Here is an 18646-nt window from a genome sequence, read left to right on the forward strand (position 1 = left end):
GTCAGACCTTGGAGCTTCACCATGAGCTGGATACCAACTTGGGCAAGTCATTGAACCTCCAGTCCCTCAGTCCCTTCTCCATTTTCATCCCTGCAGTTCATCTAGACAGGAACAATTCTGCGTCAGAGTTTTTGACTGTGGGTTGGCAATGTCATCTCTCCACTTGATGTTCTATTCCCTTCACTGTAGGTGGACTCTACAAGTTCCCTCTCCCCACTGTTGGGCATTTCATCTACAGTCACTCCCTTTGAGTCCTAAGCATCTCTCACCTCCCAGGTCTCTGGTACAGTCTAGAAGGTACCCCTACCGTCTACCTTCAGAGATTGCCTGTTTTCATTCTTTCTGCTGGCCCTCAGGGCTTCACTCTTGCCCCTCCCCCTTCTGCCCAATACCAGACTATGTTCCCCTTTGCCCCTCCCTGTCCCCTCTTCCATCTAGGTCCCTTCCTCCCTCTGCTGCCCTCTCTCCCCATGATTGCTTTCTTATCCCTCCCAAGTGGAATTGAGACATCCTTACTTGAGCCCTTCAATCTTGTTAACCCTCTTCAGTTCTGAGGATTGTATCTTGGGTATTCTGTACTTTTTTGGGCTAATATCTGCTTATTACTGAGTATATACTATGTAGTTCCTTTTGGGTTTGAGTTACCTCACTTACGATGGTGTTTTCTAGTTCCATCCATTTGCCTGAAAAACTCATGATGTCCTTGTTTTTAGTAGCTGAGTAGTATTCCACTGTTTAAATGAACCACGCTTCCTGTATCCATTCTTCTGTTGTGGGACATCTGGGTTGTTTCCAGCTTCTGGCTATCACAAATAACGATGCTATGAACCTAGTGGAACATGTACCCCTGTGATATGGGGGGCATCTTTTGGGTATATGCCCAAGAGTGGTATAACTGGGTCTTCGTTGCTGTAAAATTATAAAAAATGTTGTCTTTTATAACACACTATGTCCAGCACCGTAGTGCCCCAAGATATCTGGTAGCTATCTTCATCTCAGCGAAGCGGCTCACCCACTCTGCTCCATCCCATATCACACTGCTGATGGCTTCTCTCTGAGCCTGGCGACAGTCTCTCTGCCCATCCGGTTCCCAGGGCGGGTCGCCACCATGTCAGACATACGCATGACTCCAGCCACCACACACTGTCTTGAATTCAATTAAATCGCCACATGAAAGAACACACAGCATAATAACCTCGGATCCAATTGATAAGATATAATTGCCCACGTAGACACACAAAGCCCTGTACACATCCATCCCTGAAGAACATTTATAATAACCTGTAAATGTGCAGAGAAGAATCTTAACATCCGCCTCCATGTTCTCTCTGCTCCATCTCCCTTCCCCACTCCAGTCTCCTCCTCCTCCTAAAACTTTTCTCCTGCCCATCCTGCCTTCTTGTCCAATGACAGGCCTCGTTCTATCTTGTACCTGCCTTCACCTACACGATGACATCATCCTACAGGTCTTCAGGTAGATCTATTTCCAATTGTTTATTTATTATCTTCCTAATTAGAAAATAAAAGTGTTTAAGATGTACGGCTTTAGCGTTGTACTCTTCTGGAAGTTAAGGTCTCTGTTATGTTACTGTTCTTTCTTTGCTCACACTGCCTGAGCAATGAAGTCCTTAGTTCTGGAAGTTATTTTGCATTATGAACTTATGAAGATTATACCAAATGATGTAAGTTGGCAAACTGTTTTAATTTGTAACTTTATTTTTCTGAAAGTTGATTGAAAATTAACTAAGTTAGATCAGTCCAACCTTATATAATACAATTGGCTCACCTACATAGCGTGGAGACTAATTAAAAAATTTGGATGCTAATTTCCCTAATACAATTAAAAAATGTTTGTACAATCTACCACACAGTTCAGGGATGGTCCATGTGTTTTGTTCACTTAAATATAACTGAAAGAAACTTGAGAGCAATTCATTTCTGCGGCCAAACATGAACTCACCAGTGTTCCATCACACATTTTCATGCAAATGTGTATGAGATGTAAACAGGACTGACTATTTTTATTATTTGCTTTATTAAACAAATCGTCCTCTTTCAGATTCCTGCACAAATCCTATTCTTTGCTTTTTGAAATTAAGATAAGTACTATATAATAATTCTATTAAATGGAATCCTGGATATTTGGAGCCACCGGTTGTGGATTTATACACATTCAACTATGAGTAAAGCCAACAAAATACCACTGAAGACAACAAGCCCCTATTCATCCTGCTAGCTCGCTAGTCAGTATATTGGACGGAGTAAGCTCAGCTGAAATAAAGGTATCTTTTCAGAGTACAAAATCCTCAGCGTCCCACAGTCTTTAGATAGATAGAGAATAGTTTTGTTTTATATGCTTTTAGCCACCTACGAGTAACTCATTTCTTCACACTGGCCAAGTGATGCACCTGTCCCTCATGAAGATTATGATCCTGAAGTCCAAACCGAAACCAGTGTAAGGAAGTGTCTTTACAACTTTATTATGATTAATTAAAATATGTTGCATAACTTTTGCACATCTCTTTGCAGAGTTATTTTTTAACGTATTTATTTATAAGTTATTTTTAGTATCTTAATGCAAGAGTAATACGTGAAAGTATTTCAGACACAATAATACGGCTATTGCACAGTATTTGAAGAATTGTAAGTATAGCAAAAGAAAAAATATCTACCTTATGAGGAAGATAAAAAATATAGGCAAATCTTCCACATGCAGAAAGGAATCCAAGAAAATTAAAATACAGTGTGAGCCTTGGACATACACATACTCCAAATGATGTAGGCAGGATTTGTAGGAGTGAGAAAATTGGTATATTCTCTTTCAGTTTGTTCCCTCCCTGCCTCACTGGGTCCTTTCTCTTTTCCCTTAATAAGCAGTGGTGTCTTGTTAGGCAGTGGGCCCCAGATGTGTGTGTGTTTCTGTGTGTGTGTGTGTGTATGTGTGTGTATGTATATATATATATATATATACATATATATGTATCTCCTGTTATTTTACAGATTTGCTTTTTACTTTTATAAATTGATATTTAAACAATGATATCTAGAGATTGATGTTTTTATATTAATTAAAAATATATGTAACTGAACTACATAGTAGTTCATCTGTTAAAATTTCAAGATTCTCTTTAAATGTTTTAATAGTCTGACTACATAATTATAAAGCTTCTTAATATCTTGACATGAAGTTTATTAATTATTTTAACTGAAAACAAGAGGTCTTAAGTTAACTATTGAATGGGTCTGGAACTAAAAAAAAATAAATTAGGAAATCTCTGGGTGAATGGTGGCTTCCTCTTTTCCTAGTTTACCTCCAGGAAATATGAGTGTAGAACCAATAAGCTGGAGAAAGGATATAAGAGGGGTAGCCGTGAGGCCTGTATTCTAGTGGGTTGCTGGAGGGCTCATATATTTCTGAATAATGATTATCTAACACGGTGTTTAAGCCTCATAATTTGTGGTATGAATGGTGTGGTGAATACTGCAGCAATTTATCTGGGTCAAAATGTTTAGTAAAAACTCATTAAAATGCAAATATATTACTTGAGAAAGGTAACACGTTAAGTCACAGTACATATTAATAATTTAACATGTATTATGCTATCCTAAGGTTCTCATAATTGATCTGTTGACACAGCTCTTTGAAGATACATTCACTTGAATTTTTAATAAAAGGCTTTTCAAACTCAAGACAATTCTATTCAACAGTTGATCTCTAGTCTCTGCAGTCTCCCTTTTTCTTTTCCCCCTAAAATGTTTTCAATCTTAGCAACTAACATTAAAACTCCTAATTTCGCAGGGAAATACTCAGGGAGTCGTCTTTCATTCTGATTATTTCTTTGCTTGTACATTTAAGAGAGCAGTGATTCCTCTGGACTGCTCGGTTGCTGTTGCTGTCGCTCCTGCCCTTGCTGCTGTTGCTCTTGTTCTTTTGTTTTGTTTTGTTTTGTTTTCTTTTCTTTTGTTTTGTTTGTTTTGTTCTGTTTTTAATTAGCTCTCCTGATGAACTGATGATAACCACGCCGCGGCACATACAGTAACATAGCCTTAACTCTTCACTCAGCCTCCGTTTCTGTCTCTCAACCATCACTTCTTCTCTTTTCTTGTCTCTCACATGTCCATCACACTGATCTTTCTATTTCTGCCTCATAGCGTCCACTCCGTCCACTCCCATGCAGGGCTTCAGTACCCGCTGTCTCTGCGTGACAGGCTGTCTTTGAAAACTTCTCCTGATTATCTTACCATTCAGGCTTCCACACAAATCACCTGATCTTAGAGCTCTCCCAAGACCATCCAGCTAACAGAGCTCTCCACACAAAACCTGACTTCCTTTCCCGGTAAGTAACAGTCTGAATCGTCAGCCTATTTTACTTCTTTGCCTGTTTACTTCTTTTGTAAAACATATGCAATAGGACATCCGTTCCATTAATCCATAGTCCAAGCTGCACTCTACTCCGGTCTTCATATTTGAAATCTGACCCAAGACGTTACTGAGGACAGCATTAATATTACTACATTTAAATCTTTCACAAACCTATATGATCTTTGGTAACAAAATATTCATAAAACCCAATTGAAAAACCTATTCCAGTTGAATATAGAAACTGGAACAACTTAACATATTTATAAAACACAACACTACAGTGCCAAAGTTTTTTTAAAATGGATTTCTAGATTGTAGAATATCTTTAGAAGTTTGAATAGAAATAAGGAAATATTATAAATGGCTTCCACATACAAATTTTCAGCTGTATATGTTTACATTTATAAGTGTAACTGTGTATTACATTATGTTTGTAAACGTAACTGTGAAAACTGTTAAAAGACAAAGATATTTTTAAATCATTTCCTGTCTCTCTATATAAATTAATAAAATACACTGTTTTTAAATTACTAGTTACATATTCACTTATATTCTTATATTAGAGAAAAGTCTTTATGTAAGGAAGAATAATTTTTACACCAGAAAGAAAATATAATTATTTAGAATATACTCTTTAGCCTTAAGAAAAACAGTCTATGTTTAAAGGCAAATATGAAGAAATACAGCAGCTAAGAAACAATAGGAGAGACTATCTGTTCTCAACGTTTGAAATGCAAACAGTAGGTCATGAAGTCTTCATTGCGAATGTGATTCTAAAGGCTGAATTCTAAATGTTGGCTGACAAGGCCAAAAAAACAGGGTGGTTGTCTCAGTAGGAGGTCAATGTACTTGGCAAGTGCAAGACAAAGAAGACAAGATATGAAGATAGGAACCCCTGCTGGAAGGACAGTCCCAAGTACTCCCAAGAAGGTAGATAGGAACCCCTACTGGAAGATATGAAGATAGGAACCCCTGCTGGAAGGACAGTCCCAAGTACTCCCAAGAAGGTAGATAGGAACCCCTACTGGAAGATATGAAGATAGGAACCCCTGCTGGAAGGACAGTCCCAAGTACTTCCAAGCTGGAATACAAGTCAGGTCCTTCCGTATGCACAGTCAGCATCTGAGCTCTAAGCTACATAACAAGACTACACGAAATCCAATTTCATTTCCTCAGAACCCCCAAGACTAGATGTAGTTCTGAGGCTCCTAGCAGAGATGACCCCTACTTTGCTCTACCCTGCTCCCTGCTGTCTCCCCCAGTTTTCCAAAAGTATATTTATGACTAGCTTTTATTCTGTTCCTACAGACATACTTCATGAAAGTGTTACCACATTGCAGCATGGTTTTGGGGTGATCTGAATTCATAAAACACCTCTCATTTCATCTGGGGTAGGGTTAAGGCATGAATAGCATGAACAGGAAAGGCAGACCGAAACGGGAAGATGAAATGTGTTAGTTTTACATTCTCTTTGTCTGTGTGTCATCTATTATTTCCTCCACAACATTTGAAATGTTCATGTGAGCTACACAGCATCCTTCAGAATCAAGAGCTTGGACTCTCCACTGCTTGGGGGAACAAGTGGTTTCAGTTACATTTCCATTTTATTATACAGAATTCTTTGTAATTTTGTGGAAAAAAAAACATTGAATCTGCTGGCAATGGGGCGGTTCCGAATCAATGTTTAAAATTGCTAGTAGTCTGCATGAGGAGAGCAGTAAAACAGAGACTAAGACAGTCTTAAGAAGTATGTTTAAGACAAAACATTAGCACGTTCGCAAGTGAGAGGGAAATAATTTGCAGTACCATGAAGTGAGCAAGAGGAGTTTATTAACCTTTGCCTTTTACCAGCCACTTAATAGCCTGAAAGGCAAAAGGTTTTATAAAATTTTATGGTCCGTCAATTTCAAGTGCATCCAATGTTCTCCCAAAGAACAAAAGAAGTCCACTCCTAAGCCTCCTTTACTATTGGCCTCACTATGCACCTTGGACCCTCTCTCCTAGGAGAAAATACTAGGACCTATGTAGATCTGATGCTAAGGTGTGAAGAGGAGAGAGAATTTCCTCTCAGTGCATTCGAGGTTCTGTTCTCTGTTTTCATTATAACCATAAGTTGTATTTTGACACACAGTTCTTTCCCTTGCTGTTGAATGCAAAATGTCTGTGTATTCCGCCTTCCGCTGTTGGGTTGGGTACTGACTAAAGAATCTAAGACAGCCTAAGGTTTGAGTCGTCCCTCAGGAAGAGGTAAAATGATAGCCAGTGCTAAAACACAAATCTATTCTAAAAGCTTTGTTCCCTTCAGTATATTGGAAGGCTGTGTGCTAGGTGCAGCTGGAGAGTTGGCCAGAGGCGTTAGACAGACATGCTAACATTTGACATTAATGTTTAGACATGCTGAAATCATATAACATTAATGTTTAGACATGCTAAAGACATTTAACATTAATGTTTAGACATGCTAAAGACATTTAACATTAAACCTCTAGCCCAGTATTTTTAAAATCTGTGAAAAACAAGCTTTGGATTAACAAATATTTATTCATTCATTTCATTTTGTGTGCATCTGATGCCCTGCAACTGTAGTTCCTGGTGATTTCAAGTTACCATGTTGGTGGTAGGATCTGAAACCAGGTCCTTTGCAAGAACAGTTTGAGATACGTTTCCAGACTAAAATCATTTTTTCTATATAAATGTAGATAGGAACTCTATTAAATGTTTATATGAAATACTTTTTAAAAATAGCAGCATTTGTTCAGCAAATGCTTACAATTTTTAATAAATAAGATCACACTAGATAGTATAAATGGTTATTATCATTTTCTAATTATTGGATTGGGTGACACAAATTTTTAAATTTGAAAAAAATATGCTGCTAATTTTATCCATGAATGTGATAAATCAATATGGTATCAACCCAATAAATTCCTCGTTAGGTTAAATTTGTTTATCTTCTCCCTCCCTCCCTCCCTCTCTCTCTCTCTCTCTCTCTCTCTCTCTCTCTCTCTCTCTCTCTCTCTCTCTCTCTCTGTGTGTGTGTGTGTGTGTGTGTGTGTGTGTGTGTGTGTGTGTGTGTGTGTAATATGATATGGGGACTTTCAGACATCCTTGGTTTTTTTTCCCTTCTGCACCAAGTGAATCAAACACATGTCCTCAGGTTTAATGTCAAGCACCTTTACCCGCTGAACAATCTGAAATCCAAAGAATAAATATGTTTTTCACTATAGTTTGAGGAAATTAATGAATTGTTAAACATTAAATTAAATAAAAGAACAATTACATATTCTTTTCTACTCTGATACCATTGTGCTATTTATCTTTTTTCTCACTTTAGAACATTCTGGGAAGTTATCTTCTTTAATTTAATTTAACTTTCTATAGGACAAAAGCAATTTAGATAATTTCAAAATGGTATAAATGATATTACATTGACTTAGTAGATCAATATTATACAAAGTCTTAGGATTGATATTTCTTTTTCTATTTTTATTTTTCCATCTTTATTAACTACAGTATTTCTTGTTTACATTTCGATTGTTATTCCCCTTCCAGGTTTCCATGCGAACATCCCCTAACCCATCCTCCTCCACTTCTATATGGGTGTTAACATCCCCATCCTCCACCGATTACCACCCTCCCCCCAACAATCACGTTCACTGGGGGTTCAGTCTTGGCAGGACTAAGGGCTTCCCCTTCCACTGGTTCCCTTACAAGGCTATTCATTACTACCTATGAGGGTGGAGCCCAGGGTCACTCCATGTATAGTCTGTGGGTAGTGGCTTAGTCCCTGGAAGCTCTGGTTGCTTGGCATTGTTGTTCATATGGGGTCTCGAGCCCCTTCAAGCTCTTCCAGTCCTTTCTCTGATTCCTTCATCGGGAGCCCTGTTCTCAGTTCAGTGGTTTGCTGCTGGCATTGGCCTATGTATTTGCTGTATTCTGGCTGTGTTTCTCAGAAGAGACCTACATCCAGTTGCTGTCGGCCTGCACTTCTTTGCTTCATCCATCTTATCTAGTTTGGTGGCTGTATATGTATGGGCCACATGTGGGGCAGGCTCTGAATGGGTGTTCCTTCTGTGTCTGTTCTAAACTTTGCCTCCCTATTTCCTCCCAAGGGTATTCTTGTTCCCCTTTTAAAGAAGGAATGAAACATTAGCATTTTGGTCATCCTTCTTGAGTTTCCTGTGTTCTGTACATCTAGGATAGTTCAAGCATTTGGGCTAGTAGTCACTTATCAATGAGTGCATACCATGTGTGGTTTTTCTGTGATTGGGTTACCTCACTGAGGATGATATTTTCCAGTTCCATCCATTTGCCTATCAACTTCAAAAAGTCATTGTTTTTGATAGCTGAGTAATATTCCATTGTGTAGATGTACCACATTTTCTGAATCCATTCCTTTGTTGAAGGGCATCTGGGTTTTTTCCAGCTTGTGGCTATTATAAATAAGGCTGCTATGAACATAGTGGAGCACGTGTCTTTTTTATATGTTGGGGCATCTTTTGGGTGTATGCCCAAGAGAGATATAGCTGGATCCTCAGGCAGTTCAATGTCCAATTTTCTGAGGAACCTCCAGACTGATTTCCAGAATGGTTGTACCAGTCTGCAATCCCACCAACAATGGAGGAGTGTTCCTCTTTCTCCACATCCTTGCCAGCATTTGCTGTCACCTGAGTTTTTGATCTTAGCCATTCTCACTGGTGTGAGGTGAAATCTCAGGGTTGTTTTGATTTGCATTTCCCTTATGACTAAAGATGTTGAACATTTCTTTAGGTGTTCCTCAGCCATTTGGCATTCCTCAGCTGTGAATTCTTTGTTTACCTCTGAACCCCATTTTTAATAGGGTTATTTGCCTCCCTGCGGTCTAACTTCGTGAATTCTTTGTACATTTTGGATATAAACCTTCTATCACTTGTAGGATTGGTAAAGATCTTTTCCCAATCTGTTGGTTGTCATTTTGTCCTAACCACAGTGTCCTTTGCCTTACAGAAGCTTTGCAGTTTTATGAGATCCCATTTGTGGATTCTTGATCTTAGAGCTTAAGTCATTGGTGTTTTGTTCAGGAAATATTCTCTAGTGCCCGTGTGTTCGAGATGCTTCCCCACTTTTTCTTCTATTTGTTTGAGTGTATCTGGTTTGATGTGGAAGTCCTTGATCCACTTGGACTTAAGCTTTGTACAGGGTGATAAGCATGGATCGATCTGCATTCTTCTACATGCTGACGTACAGTTGAACCAGCACCATTTGCTGAAAATGCTATCTTTTTTCCATTGGATGGTTTTGGCTCCTTTGTCAAAAATCAAGTGCCCCTAGGTGTGTGGGTTCATTTCTGGGTCTGTCTCTGTACCAATACCATGCAGTTTTTATCACTATTGCTCTGTAATACTGCTTGAGTTCAGGGATAGTGATTCCCCCTGAAGTCCTTTTATTGTTGAGGATAGTTTTAGCTATCCTGGGTTTTTTGTTATTCCAGATGAATTTGCAAATTGTTCTGTCTAACTCTGTGAAGAATTGGAGTGGTATTTTGTTGGGGATTGCATTGAATCTGTAGATCACTTTTGGTAAAATGTCCGTTTTTAACTATATTAATCCTGCCAATTCATAAGCATGGGAGAACTTTCCATCTTCTGAGATCTTCTTCAATTTCTTTCTTCAGAGGTTTGAAGTTCTTATTGTATGGATCTTTTACTTGCTTGGTTAAAGTCACACCATGGTATTTTATATTATTTGGGACTATTATGAAGGGTGTCGTTTCCCGAATTTCTTTCTCGGCTTGTTTCTCTTTTGTGTAGAGGAAGGCTACTGACTTATTTGAGTTAATTTTATATCCAGCCACTTTGCTGAAGTTGTTTATCAACTTTAGTAGTTCTCTGGTGGAACTTTTGGGAACACTTAAATATACTATCATATCATCTGCAAATAGTGATATTTTGACTTCTTCTTTTCCAATCTGTATCTCTTTGATCTCCTTTTGTTGTCTGATTGCTCTGGCTAGAACTTCAAGAACTATATTGAATAAGTAGCGAGAGAGTGGGCAGCCTTGTCTAGTCCCTGATTTTAGTGGGATTGCTTCAAGTTTCTCTCCATTTAGTTTAATGTTAGCAACTGGTTTGCTGTATATGGCTTTTACTATGTTTAGGTATGGGCCTTGAATTCCTGTTCTTTCCAGGACTTTTATCATGAAGGGGTGTTGAATTTTGTCAAACGCTTTCTCAGCATCTAACGAAATGATCATGTGGTTTTGTTCTTTCTTATCATTTAGCTACTAAACATCTTTTTTCATAACACATTTAATCATACATCTGAGACTCAACTTGGAATAAAAGCAATTATGATACACTTGTAACTTATTTTGTAAATGCTGCACAGCTACGATAAATTACTTAGAAGAATGGCAAACTGACAGGTGGAGGCATGAGAGGACATGAAGTTGCTGCAGCAGAATTATGCTCAGTGTGGGCTCGTAAGGCCTTTAGCCTGACACCGACTAATTTTACTTAAAAATAAAGAGATATTAAAAATTTTGAACTAGGGATCACAAAATTGTAATTGTGGATACTTGTTATTGCATTTAAAATGAATTGAAGGTGCATATTCATTATGCGTTGATTTACATCCTGTTCACATAATTTTATAGGTTTAACTGAAATATAGATGAAATGAGCAAAATATTTTTTTCAATTTTGATTGTGTAATGAGTGTAATTTTTATTACAGACTTCTTTTTAAGCTGTAGCCTATCTCTTGTATAAAGACAGTATCTGCATGCACTCCTGTCCTTTGTAAGTTGAATAGGAAGCTGTTAATCACAGATTTGCCTATTCTGACATATAAATACACACACACACACAAACACACACACACATGCATGCACATTCACACATGCACACACCCAGACACATGCATACATACACACACACACACACACGAACACACTCATATCTATAAAAATAATACCAAACTGGCATGGTCTCTCCAATTCTCATTTCACAGTATTCTTCCTTCAGAGGCATTTTAAATATTACTATTTTAATTGAGATGTATAAAGTTTAAACCAATTATATGCTTCTGTACAAATGTAAGCTCATAGAAGTCATACTCTGGCATGGATTGTTTTAGACTTATATACACAAAATAGAAATTTAAATGAAAAAAATCTGAATAACTACACTATGCTCTAAATGTGCATAAAACAATTAAAGGACTGCTTAAAGGAATGAAACTCTAATTATTAATGTTCCACACAATCACAGTCAAAATCAAAACCTTAAAAAGTATTGTAAGTATCATGGAAATAACACTTGGCACATATATTAGCAAGCATTTTATAAAAATTTTGTAAGATTTAAATTAGAGGCACTTGGAAGGATATGAAAGTACTAAGTTTTATTCTTATATTCTTCTGTTTTACATGTAAATGTACACCAGCATGCTAAGGTTCATTTTATATTTGTGTAGTCTTATTAATGAAAGACATTCAGCAATCACAGGTTCTCACATTCCTGTGTAACATAGAAGGATTTGTTCTAGAGGTGCTATTTCTGTGTGGTATGTCACTAACAATGCATTTCAGGACTCTGTAGTAGAAATGTGAGCAAAGGAAATTCTAGTCTCATCTCTTGAGTATTTTACAATGCAAATTTTATCATTTCCTTCTAAGGAAAAACACAAAACTCTCACCTAATAAACATGATGAATTGACATTAAAAAGTACACTAGGGTCCAAAGACAAACTGGAAAATACCATTAAACAATGGGAAGTTGAGACACAATAGAGGAACTTGAAAATTTTTTCTCTGTTATTTTTGTGTAACAAAAGACATACAAATGACACTACAAATATTTCATACAGATTCAGTGCATTTGTATTTTCTTTCTTTTTGAATAAAATGTACTCTTTTTAATGAATCAAATAGACTTACTCCCTCTCACCAGCACACACACACACACACACACACACACACACACACACTCACACTCACACACTATGGTTGTTATGTTTTGCATATGCTTGGCCCAAGATTTGGCATTATTAGAATTTGTGACCCTGTTGGATTAGGTGTGGCCTTGTTGGAGTAGATGTGGGCTTTATGACTCTCAGCTGCCTTGAAGCCAGTACTCTGCTAGCAGCATTTAGGTGAAGGTATAGAACTCTCACCTCATTCTGTACCATTCCTGCCTGGATGGTGACATATTTCTGCCTTGAACATAATGGACTGAACCTCTGAACCTATAAACCAGCCATAATTAAATGTTGTTTTTATAAAAGTTGCCTTGGTCATGGTGTCTATTCACAGCAGTAAAACCTTAACTAAGACTGAAGTTAGTACCAGGGACTGGGTTATTGCTGTGATAAGCCTGACCATGTTTATGTTTGGAGGAATGTGGATTTTGAGACTTTGGATTTGGAAAGCAGTGGAATGGTTTAACTGGGACTTAATGGGCCATCCTTGTAGAAATATGGCAGACTTTGTTGCTGAGAGTGATTTAAACTGTGCAGACCTGTCACAAGAGGTTTTTGTGGAAAAGAATTTCAGGACGTGTCCTGGAGACTGGTTTTATGGTATTTTGATAAAGAATATAGCTGTTTTTTTGCTACTGTCTGAAGAGTCTACCTGAGGCTAAGATAAAGAGACTTATATTAATTGCATTGACAAAGGAAGTCTCAAAAAGGCCCAGCACAGACTTTATTCTTTTGTTAAGTCTCATTAAGAGCATTTTGAACAAGCATAGCAAGCTTAAAATGGAAAAATATAAAATGTATGGTTTAAATAGTAAAGGGCTAGGAAGTAGAATGGAGCTGAATCCTATTCTCTAGGAGATAACAGATTAAGGGACTAGGACTTTGGGGCAAGATCATACCCATCTAATTTTGGATTTATGCATAGTGGCACACACCTTTAATCCCTGGAGATAAAGCTAAACAGATCTCTGAGTTCAAGGCCAGCCTGTGAATGTGCAAGTTCTGATTGAAGAAAAGCCTAAGACCAGGTGTGGTGGTACACAACTTTAATCCCAGCATAGATAAACTAATAGAACAAGGGGAGAGGGGTATGTTTCAGCTCCAGCAAGCAACAGAACTCAGCAGATTTGGCCATTTGGCTCTGGCATTGGAGTAAAGAATGGAAAGTTCTATTATGACAATTGATGGTGATTACCTGGAGCTCAGAAATTCGCAGTTATTATGATGAGACCAGCATCACTGAGATGAAACCTTCTGAGAAGTATTTTCTGAGGGCACAAAGTAACTGGACCAGAGATATCCAAGGTTTTACCTTATGCTGAGGTTTGTAATGTGTAAGAGTTACCCAGGTGGTACTAGCTTAGAAGCCATAAAGTCATCATGAAGAACAGCCGAGTCTTGGCACTGTGAGAGGCCCTGGAAATCATTGGTGAAAGTGCAACCCTAGTTGCAGTTGACAGCCCAGCTCTGAAGGGATCATAAAAAGAAGTTGAGGCTTGACACCATGAAGAGAACCCATGATAGGATTTTTGCAAAGCCTAACTGCAGAGAAAGAACCAAGAATAGTAGAGATGCCAGTACCATGGTATCATCACTAAGAACAGCAACAGTAATGGAGTGGATCAACCTGAGCTTAGAGGGCTACAAAGGGAAGAGCTGGAGAAGTGACCCTGGGCCTTTGGAGGAGCCCAGAAGATCATGTGTGGATCCCAGACATTGGAACTGTAATGTTGAAGTTGCCTTGGAGGCCCTGAGGTGTTTGAGATTCCAGAGCTGTAAGATATCTGATGAGGAAAGTGAAAGACCTCCAGAGAGGACCTTTCCCTCAGGAGGAGACCCCAAGCGCCCAATGACCGAGCCGAGGCCACTCGGATGCAATCAACAAGAGGGTTTATTGGAAAACACAGGTACCTGCGGGCACACAGTCTCTTGGGAGGACTTGTGCGCCCAGCAGCTCCAGCATGGGGCTTTTTATAGGGTTTGGGGAAGCAAAGCTGGCGTACAGAAGCAGATGCATAGTTACGGGGATTGGTGGATTTAAACGAGGCATATAGACATGTTCACATATGATTGGTTATTTCACATGATGAGGTAATAAGGTATAGCTACACACATTGGCAGGTTTAAATCATATTCGAATGAGGTTATAACATGGTAAGAGAGTACGTGCAGGCTGGGACATCCTGAATGTCGGGGGCTAGGGGCTTATCCCTTCCTGCCAGGTGGTCTGTGAGTCAGATCCGGTACTCCTAGTCTGTTCTGTATTCCTTTCCTTTTATGGTCTGTTAGTTTTAACGGTGACTCGGCCCTAGGTATCTGGGCATGCCTGGGCTCGTTCAAGCCTGTTGCAGCTCTGAGTTAAGACTCATGGGGGTGGTCTTTCAGAAAGCTGCTAATAGGGAATGGAACCATCCAAGGAGATTGAAGCTTGTTGCAGTAAACAAAGACGAAAAAGGAGTTGGAGATTTGAAGACGGCTTTGACACCAGACATGGTGATGTAGAGTTTGGAGTTTGACCAGATCGTGTTCTGTCTTGCTTTGAGGATTACAGTTAAATGATTGGATGAATCTCAGAAGAGACTTTGAACTTTGGACTCTTAACATTATTGAGACTGCTATAGACTATGGGAAGTTTGGAAGTCATTTTGAATGATTAAATGTATTTTGTGTTGTACTATGTTTAGGTATGCCCCCCGAAAGACCTATATGTTTGTATAAGCCTATGGACCCAGGGAGTGGGATGTGATGCTTTGTGTATGCTTGGCCCAAGGAGTGGCACTATTAGAAAGTGTGCCCCTGTTGTAGTAGGTGTGGTCTTGTTGGAGTAGGTGTGTCACTGTGGTTGTGGGCTTTATGACCCTCACCTTAGCTGCTTGGAAATGAGTATTCTGCTAACAGGCTTTAGATGATGATGATAATGGACTGAACCGCTGAACCTGTAAGCCAGCCCCAATTAAATGATTTTGTAAGAGTTGCCTTGGTCATAGTGTCTGTTCAGTAAAACTGTAACTAAGACAATGGTGTGATTCTATATGTCAAACCTATTTTTATTAAAATTGAATACAAATTCTAGTTTTTTCCAGAAAAAAAAGTTCCAAGATTTAATATTTTATGTCATCATCTGTGAACTTCAAGCTAGAATTTGCAAACTCCATATTTGATCCTCAGACCTGAGTTGGAGTTCAGCACTGTACTCACTCAGTCTCCGTCTTACATCTCGGGTCAGTTCTCCATAGCAACTGTTTTCTGTCTGTCTCTGTGCTACTCTCTCTTCTCTCATCTGTCTTCCCTTCCCCTCATCTTTTCCTTGTTTTTTCTGAGCTCTCTTACAATATAGACTTATTTAGTGCATTTCTTGAGAAAACTCCACTGAATACCAGATATAAACCTATGAATTTTACATACAGTAAAATACTTTTAAATTTATTTAATCGGTTATTATTGAATTGGTGTTGTGTATGTGTGTGTGTGTGTGTGTGTGTGTGTGTGTGTGTGTTCAAACCTTGACACAATGTTAAAATATTTTTTATGCTAAAAGAGGAGTACTTAGGAAGTTTCGCTCTGTAATATGAATGCTGAGATACCATGTACTGGCTCTGCTGTAAAATTCTAATTTTTTTTGGACATTCGGGTAAAGACAGAAATTTTAGAATTACATCAAATTTTAAATCTATAAATTATAAAAAAACAGTATCTAAGGTTGGTGAGACTATATGGATTTAGCTTCTGACATTTATAGAAGAAATAAATCACAGCAAATTGTCTTGACTCTTATAGTCTTTCCATCCCCTATTCCAACAATCCCTGAGGCTTAGGTGCAGGACTTGTATTGAAGACTTTTCAGCAGGGACTGGGCTACATAATCCACAAGAACAACATCAATAGATTGATTAACATAAAAAAGAAACCCCAGAAGACCTTGACCATAGATGAAGAAAAATAGACAACTAAGAATTGCTGAGAGCTGTAGAAACGCGTGCGCGCACGCTCACACACACACATACACACACACACACACACACACACACACACACACACACCATAAAAAAAAGAAGCTGTGAACTTGAAAGAGAGCAATGGGTGTACATAGGAGAGTTTGGAAAAAGTAACGAGAAAGGAGGAAATGATATAATTATATTACAATCTAAAAACATTCCTAGTTAGGATTTCTCTTGCTGTGACAAAACACTAGAATTGAAAAATCAAGTTGATCTATCTCCCCCTTCTCTGTGCATTTGGGTGGGGGAGCACTCTCATACAGGTAAAGGTTAGTGGGGAGGGCAGATGAGGGATGCGGGGCTGATGGAGTGGGAAGTGGGATATCATTTGAGATGGAAATAAATGGAATGATTAAGAAAAAAGAAAAAAAAGCCAGTTGAGTTACCTCACTCGATATTTTCTAGTTGCATCCATTTGCCTGCAAAATTCATGATGTTCTCCTACTTAATAGCTGAGTAATATTCCTTTGTGTAAATGAACCACATTTTCTGTATCCATTCTTCCACTGTGGGACATCTGGGTTGTTTCCAGCTTCTGACTATCACAGATAAGGCTGCTGTGAACATAGTGGAGCACATGCCCCTGTGGCATGATGGGGCTTGTTTTGGGTATATGCCCAGGAGTGGTATGGCTGGGTCTTCATGTAGAACTATTTTCATGATTACCAGAGTGGTTATATCAGTTTGCAATCCCACCAGGAATGGAGGAGTGTTCCTTTCTCCACATCCTTGCCAACATGTGCTGTCACTTGATCACCTGAGGGTTTATAATCTGTTTGTCTGTTTTGTCTTGTTTTATCTTAGCTATTCTGATTGGTGTAAGTAGGAATCTCAGGGTCATTTTGATTTGCATTTCCCTGATGACTAAGGACTTGGTCTTCCAATAGGCCCAACAAGCAGCTGAAAGGTCAGAGGCAGATCCTTACAGGGATGAACTGAAGTCAAGGAAAGCTGTGCTTGAATTAGAGAAAGGCTGGAAGAAACTGGGGAAGATGACCCCATAGGAAGACCAGCAGTCTCACTAACCACGGGGATCTTTCAGACACTGAGCTACCCACCAGGCAGCACACTCCAGCTGATATGAGGACCCCAACACATATACAGCAGAGGACTGCTGGGTGGTCTCAGTGAGACAAGATGTGCCTAACCCCTGAGAGACTTGAGACTTGGCAGTAGGGTGTTGGGGGGGAACACCAAGAACAGGGTGTCTTCTTGGAGACAGGAGGTATTGGATAAGGAACTGTGAGAGGGTGGACTTTGGGGGTTAGGTAATGACTGGATTGTAAAAAAAATAAAAGTAATACAAAAAGAGAAAAAGGAAAATTTAGTCAAGGAGAAAAGGCTTTAGTGGGCCTACATTGTAATTTCATCTTTGAAGGACGACAGGACAGGAACTCAAATAGGGCAGGAGCCTGGAGGCAGGGCCATGGATGGGTGCTGCTTACAGTGTGTTTCCCACTGCTTGATAAGACTGATTTCTTTTAGAATTTAGGACCAGCAGCCCAGGGATGGCACCAGCCACAACATGCTGTGCCTTCCCCCACCGATCAATAAATAAAAATGCAGTAGCTGGAGCGTGGCAGTTCCTGAATTTGTTGCCTGACTGCCTGTGGATCCCATTCCTCTAACTGAGCTGCCTTGTCTGGCCTCAGTGGGAGAGGATGCAGTGACTTGATATGCAAGTATGGGTGTTGAAGACTGATGATACCTAGAGAGGGCATCCCAGTTCTCAAAGGAGAAGGGGAAGGAGGAATGAGAGAGGATCTGTGTGAGGGGTGGCTGAGAAGAGGAAGGCAGCTGACATTGAGATGTAAAGTGAATAATTAAATAAAAATATAAAAACAAGAATAAAGAACTTAAATATATTTGATCTAGAAAAAAAAAAAGATAATATCTTACAGCAGGATATTATGGAGGAATTTCCTCAATTGAGGTTTCTGTTTCTTCCTTACAGATAACTCTAGCTTGTATGAACTTCACAGAAGACAAGTAAGCACACATATAAAATATTTTAAAACTAATTTTCAGGAAGAAAGTCAAAGGGCTGGAGAGATTCCTCCGTGACTATGAACACTCGTTGCTCTTGCTCAGAACCTGGGTTTAGGTCCCAGCGTGCACATGGTTCACAAGCATCTATAACTCCACTTTCAGGGGATCTGATGCCCTCTTCAGACCTCTGAGTGCTCCAGGCATGCACGTGATGCACATGCATACACACAGGGAGACCTGTGAGAAGTCACTAACTTACAAGAGCCAATCATTACCTAATACAAAACAGAAGGCAAGGGCAATATGAACAAATAGCTTTGGAAATGAAAGAACTCAG

The sequence above is a fragment of the Rattus norvegicus genome, chromosome 11 (genome assembly GCF_021556685.1).
Source record: "Rattus norvegicus strain SHRSP/BbbUtx chromosome 11, alternate assembly SHRSP_T2T, whole genome shotgun sequence".
NCBI lineage: Eukaryota > Metazoa > Chordata > Mammalia > Rodentia > Muridae > Rattus > Rattus norvegicus.